The 6,949-nt window shown below is 40.8% G+C and overlaps 1 long non-coding RNA gene across 1 annotated transcript; it reads left to right on the top strand.

Annotated features, from left to right (window-relative positions):
* The first annotated feature begins 578 nt into the window (after positions 1-578).
* Positions 579-2,300, top strand: LOC134180020 (uncharacterized). The gene is made up of 3 exons (XR_009969922.1): positions 579-845; positions 1,022-1,143; positions 1,204-2,300. It is a non-coding gene; the product is annotated as an uncharacterized LOC134180020 (long non-coding RNA).
* Positions 2,301-6,949: the final 4,649 nt, after the last annotated feature.

Below are 6,949 nucleotides of genomic sequence, written 5' to 3' on the forward strand. Positions count from 1 at the left end.
TTCACTAGTGACAACAGTGTTCTAATTAATTGTTAGAGTCAAACCACCCATGCAATTTACATTCAGGTATAGACGTAGTAAAATGCAATTTCATTTTCCTCTACTTGGTTTATCGGTGTGGGTATTTGCTGACATGCTCTCATCAAGTCCTTTGCCATTTCAAAGTATTCAGCTTTCTTTTTGCCTCGATGACAGCCAGCAACTTCCCAGCATGGTGAGGCAATTCCTAAGTTTGTTCTCTGATCTGCTGATCGTTCAGTGTCAATTGGAGTCCAATCTCATACCACTAGTCACAGTCACGTTGAACAACAGTATTACTCACACTTTTTAAATAAGCAGAACATTCTTCTCCGTGTGCTTGTAATGTCAATGACTGTTGCACTGTTCCTGTTACATCCTCTCTCTCTCTGGTCAAAGACCAACATTTTAACGTATGCGTAGCCCTTTCATCATGATACAGATTGACAACATCTGTTCTTAATTTCTTCTCAATGGTGTGTCCTCATGCCCTACGTAGTTGTCTCCACATGCCAGTTTAAATTTGTTGTCTCCACAGAAAAATGGTTCCTCCAGGAAGTTGAATATTCAACGAAAACTGAAAACGAGGCAACTCTGACCTCTTGACGTCAATCAGCTTTCTATAATGAAGAACTGACGGATGTCGGTGCACAAAGACACAATAGACCTTTTTACAGAGCGTGGCACTAACGACGTCATCGCCTACCGCGCGCCGATTTGGTTCGCCTTTGATACATTGGCGTTTGTTAACTGCGTGAGTCTAAAGCCAAAGCGACAATTTTTCTTTTCGAACTTTAACCAGCACGTACAGCGATGCATCGAATCAGGTAAGGCCTCATTAGGACTCGGCTTTTGTGTGTTTTGCGGTGATGAACAACCTCTTTCTGATCTCTTTCGTGACTCTGTCGCGTCAGTTTGAGTAATGATTTAACATTGAGACTTGACAGACGTCAAATGCTGGTACAGACCTGCGTACGTAATTTATGACGCGTGTTCTGTGTAGTACGCACTTAGGCCTACCAAACGGTTTGGTTTGTACCTCCTGAATACTTCCCAGAACGTGCGGCATTTAGGGAATGACTAACATGAAGAGGAAGTTTTAGACAAGTCTGGTGGTACTGAGAGGTAAGAAGAGAATGCTTGATTAATATTTCATCTTGATGTTATTATTATGCTGTCATATAGGTGAACTAGGCACTCAGTGTTGCTGTACAGTGTACTGTGTTTTACCTTTTGGAGTGTGTAGTTGCCGTGCTATCATGGTTATTTCTGTGTTCTTGGATGTACCAATGTATCTGCAAAGGGGAAATATTTGAAGTTTCACATGGAAATTTTTGTCACATGGATAAACTTTATTGCCATTTGAATGACATTCACTGGTGGTTGCCAAGGGATACTCTACATCGAAGTCTACCACAGTCATTTAGAGAGACTTTCTCCAAAAAAGACCTGCATCATTGATGCAACAGAACTATTTACAGAACGTCATTCAGATAGGGGTTTACAAACAGCTTTCTTCTCCAGTTACAAACACCATCACACTGTGAAAGCATTGGTTGCAATATCGCCATGTGGTCATGTTATGTTTGTGTCACGACTAGTTACTGGTCCCATATCAGACAGGGAACTTACCAAGGAGTCTGGTTTTCTCAATAACTTTTGTGCCTGGAGATCAAGTCATGGCAAACAAAGAGTTTGTTATTGCTGACATTCTCATGGATGTTGGACATCTCTTGTGCTACCTCCTTTTCTAAAAGAAGGAGGTCAGTTTACTGAGGAGCAAGTCATTAAATGTCGACAAGTGGCTTCTCTTAGAATCGACGTAGAGGGGTGATCAGACAGATAAAGAACTATAGAATTTTGCAAGGTATAAATAACACTTAGTTCAAGCATGTATCTTTTATATAAGATATTTACTGTTTGTTCATATCTAACAAATTTCCATCCACCTCTTGTACGATAGATTTAATTTTTGTACGGTAAATTAATAGTAATTAGTGTCAATTTTAGTTTGTGAAGGTCAATATATATTGGCTCTTGTTATCATTCTGTACTCGTCTGTGTAATGCTCCAGGATACACTACCACTTGCTGTTCAATTTCATTTTCATCATGTACACCATTTTAATAGTAATAGGGTAGGTGTACCTAATTGTGGACACTCCCTGGTAATTTGAGTTACAATCACTGTTTTCTCTGGTAGCCTGCACGAAGAGACAGTGAAACATGTCCAATATACGCACCAATGTCTAAGCTTCGTAACGGTGACTAGAATCGCACAACGTCAGCTAGCGCACTAGCACAATATATGGGGTAACATCTGTAAACAGCCTGGACGCGGGAATTGTGGACATTTTTTCTCCGTTACAGAAAGCGACTGAGCCTGAGTAACAGCTGGACTAGATACCTGAATGGTTGCCTCGCAAGCTGGTATTTTGGGCCGCAATCAAAATCATGTTCTGTGGTGTATCACCTCTGTGTAAAATGGCGTCGTGCCTTTCAAATTTTGCAGAAACCAAGTGTTCTGTCTTCATATGACTCTGCATGGTAATTAAGGAACTGGTTGAGCCAAACTCAGTTTGGGACAAGAACGAAGAAGAAATTCAACAGATTCCTTATACTCTGCTTCCTTCACTCCTGCTTCTTTCAGGCAATGATCAATAGTTTCCCAAGAGGAATTTCCACACCAAGACCATTATTTGTTTACTTTAAACGCTAATACTCATACATCACTGGACACAAACTTTAAAAATATGCAAGCATGCATCTAGAAATAGTTGTAGACAACCAGGAGATCTAACAGCTAATCATCTGCTTAAATTCCTTATCCAATCTTGACCTTTTGCACGAGATTGAAATATTTTGCAGTACACACACACACACACACACACACACACACACACACACACACACACACACACACACACGCACGCACGCACGCACGCACACACACGCACGCACACACACGCGCGCGCGCACTCACGCACGCACACACACACACACACTTTTTATACATGACTCAACACACGTCTAGATTTGTGAAAATAGCTATCAGCGCAATAGGCCCAGCTATTACTAAGGTCTATATGTCAAACACTTGATCGAGGGGAAAAGAAATCATACTGTATTTATCCCTCCATTTATTGACTATGCTAAGTAGTTTGTCCTTGATAATGGCTGCTTTCCCCTTTGAAGACAAGTAGACTGTTGAAAAGCCCATTGAGAGTAGAATTGAGTAGATGGCATGTTTAGGACAGCTGGTGCCAGTGCCGAAGATTCTCTGAAGGTGTCCTCCGCATTTTCCCCATCTTCCGTATACTATAAGCCTCTATGGCACTCACTCAATCACTCACTCACTCACTCACTCACTCACTCACTCACTCACACACACACACACACACACACACACACACACACACACACACACACACACACACACACACACACACACACCACACACCACACACACGCACGCACACCTACATGCACGTATGGTCATAGCTTTGAAACAAGTAGAACACAGTTTCACACTTACTAGTAGTATTACTGCAACTAAATGAAATGTCCAATTCAAATCACCTATACACAAACACTGCATAGCTCTTAGTATATTTTGCAAGTACACTGTAAACCTAAGATCCACAGGCTCGAGATATGAGGCTATACATGTAGACCAAGTATGATCTAGGAAATGTGCAATTTTGTTAGGTTATAAAATCTTTGTTTAACTTAATTAATGGAGTAGGCTGTGCTTTTGCACTCTTAAAACTTACCAAACTAGAATTTTAAAAACTTTTTCTCCGAAAAAAAGAAATAGATGTAGGGATTGTATAAAGAGTAATAAAAACAAGATTTAGATAATATGAACCAAAGCCAGACATCATTAGTAAATCCTTCCAACCACATTCCCTACATTTTACTTTTAGTGGGTTGGAAGGATTCACTAATGATGTCTGGCTTTGGTTCATATTATCTAAATCTTGTTTTTATTACTTTTTATACAATCCCTACATCTATTTCTTTTTTTTCAGAGAAAAAGTTTTTAAAATTCTAGTTTTCTAGAGAATTGAGGATCTTCTCTAGAACTAAACAACTGACTGATATTAGTTATTTGGATTACACATCATGGGCCAACTCTTCAATGCCCTTCTTCACTTCACTCACGTCTGCATCCTCGCTTGCACTGTCAGGATCAGACACCAAATTCTCTGACACCGAATTCTCTACACAAAAATCACTAACCCACTTAGATGAAGGCATGATGTGCTGAAATGACTTAAACCTATCAGACAGAAATTTATTCTTGTAGCATAGAACTCAAAGATTGGTAAGAATAAATCTAATTGAACACAAGAGACACAACAAAAGAGAACATGTATCCGCTAGCCGGCTATCCAAATGACTGAGCTGCCCCGCCTATAAAACCCCGGATGCCACATCATCTCCCTCCTTTCTACGCAAAACACAAAATTTACAGCACTATGATTATATCAGTTCTATAGCCTCTCTACACTGTTCACTCTCCATATCTTGAAGGTGGTATCGCCTTTGTAGAACGCTGACTCCTTCTTGGCTGTTCTACTCCTGTGGCAACTCATGCAGGCGCACTCAACTCGTCTTCAGTACCATCGTCTAAGGACTCAGGCTCTGTGTCACTGCTAAATTGATCATCTCGTTGTCTCTATTGCTACCTGCGACGTCTCTAGGCTCTAGATCTGGTTCATCTTTTACTAGCTGCTGGCTTGGTAGTTGATTTGACAGTGGGTGCAGTCTCAAGTGATCCACGTGAACCTTTTGTCTTACTCCCGTGTCTGTATACTGTACTGTATAATACCTCTCCCCAAAAACTTGTACTACTCTGGCGTTTCTCCACTTTGGCATCTTTGCGTGACGTACCAACACCATATCATATGGTCTAATTGCATTTCTCTCACTCGCTGTTTGGTCCTGACCTCTTTTTTGTTTTGCTTGATTTCACCGTTTCCTTCAAAGTTTTGGTCAACACTGAGGACTTTTGTGGCGGTTTTAGTAAATCCAGTTGACATCGCAGATCGCTATTCATCAGGAGCCTTGCTGGAGAAACATTTGTAGTGCTACGGCTGGTATTTCTGTAGACTGACAAAAAATCTGTCACTACCTCTTCCAAACTTGCCTTTCCGCTCTCCATGCCTTTCTTGATTGCCCCTTTCAACGTTTCAACAAAACGTTCCGCTTGCCCGTTGCTTTAATTGGGGATGGTAGGGAGGTACTAAGGTATGACGAATACCCTGTTTCTTACAGAAAGTTCTGAATTCTGACGACACGAATTTGGAATACCAAACCTTGCGAAGATGCAACGAAGTTGAGTAATGGTTTGGCTCGCTGAAGTCGCTCCCTCAGGTAGCTGTATTACCACAGACCATTTTGAGAACGCATCAACCACAACAAACCACATTTTTTTGCAACCTGGTCCGGCAAAATCAATGTGAATTTTTGCCCATGGGCACTCAGGAAACTCCCATGGCTGTAAGGGTACTTCTGGTTGTCTATCAGCATCCACAGCACAATTTTCACAATTTCGGGCCATACTCTCTATATCTCTGTCGATACCTGGCCACCATATGAACCTCCATGCAAGTTTCTTCATCCTCTCCATACCATGCAACGTGTACTTTGTGCAATTCTGATAGTAACTGCTCCCTTATTGCCTTTGGAACCACTATTCTAGGCTCTTCTGCATGTTTTAGTATGCATCCGTCACACACTGACAACTGATGCTGGCATGCAACAAAATCCAAAAGAGCTTTAGTCTTAACTGTTGAAGGCCAGCCGTCATTGATGAATTTCATAACTTGTTGAAGAGTGCGATCCTGCTTTGTATATCTTTGTAGTTGATAAAAAAAGAATAGGTCCCTCTTTGATGAATTGATATTCCATTGCGGCTATATATCTTTCTGACTGATCTTCGTATTCATTTGTCTGTTCAAAATCCTCGTCATGTCCAACTGGGAGACGGGATAGACAGTCTGCATTCCCATGTTCAACTGATCGCCGGTATTGAATTTCATAGTCATACTGTGATAACTGGGTGCCCAGCGAGCAAGGCGCCCACTTGTTCGGATAGGAGTTGTCAGTTTGGTAGGATCAAAAACGGTCAGTAATGGTCGATGGTCAGTTCTGAGAACAAAATTTCTACCCAGTAGGAAATGTCGAAATTTCTAGTCCCAAATATTAAGGATAACGCCTCCAATTCTATCTGAGAATAATTTCGTTCAGCCTTTGTCAAAGACTTTTTGACACGTACGCCACTGGATGCTCTTTCCCTTCTGTCACTTGCAACAAACATACTCCTAAGCCTTTTTCGCTGCGTCACAGGCTAGTCCCACGGAAAGAGACATCATATTTTGCCAGTATTGGTAGAGATATTAACTCTTGTTTCACCATTTGAAAAGCACTTTCTTGCGTTGATGACCAGTTCCATTTTGTATCTTTCTTCAGCAGTTGATTTAGATGTAGAGTATGGCTAGACATATGTGGAAAGAATTTTCCAAAATAATTAACAATGCCTAAGAATGATCGTAACTCTGACTGGTCTTTAGGTCCTTTCATCAATTGTATTGCTTTAACTCTTTTATTTGATACTCTGATTCCTGAGCTGCCAATTATATGTCCCAAATATTGCACAGATGATTGACAGAACGAACATTTGTCTCTTCTAATACGGAAACCATGTTGCTGTAACTTTTGAAATACTTGGGACAAATTCTGCATGTGTTCTTGTTCATCTTTTCCTGAGATAAGAATATCATCCATATAGATGAAAATTCCTCTCACGCCTTCCAAGACTTTGGCTATTGTTCTCTGGAATATGGCAAGCGCTGAACTGATTCCAAACGGTAATCGTCTATATTTGAACAGTCCTTTGTGCGTGTTAATCACCAGCCACTTTTGAC

The sequence above is a fragment of the Corticium candelabrum genome, chromosome 5, assembly GCF_963422355.1.
Source record: "Corticium candelabrum chromosome 5, ooCorCand1.1, whole genome shotgun sequence".
Lineage (NCBI taxonomy): Eukaryota > Metazoa > Porifera > Homoscleromorpha > Homosclerophorida > Plakinidae > Corticium > Corticium candelabrum.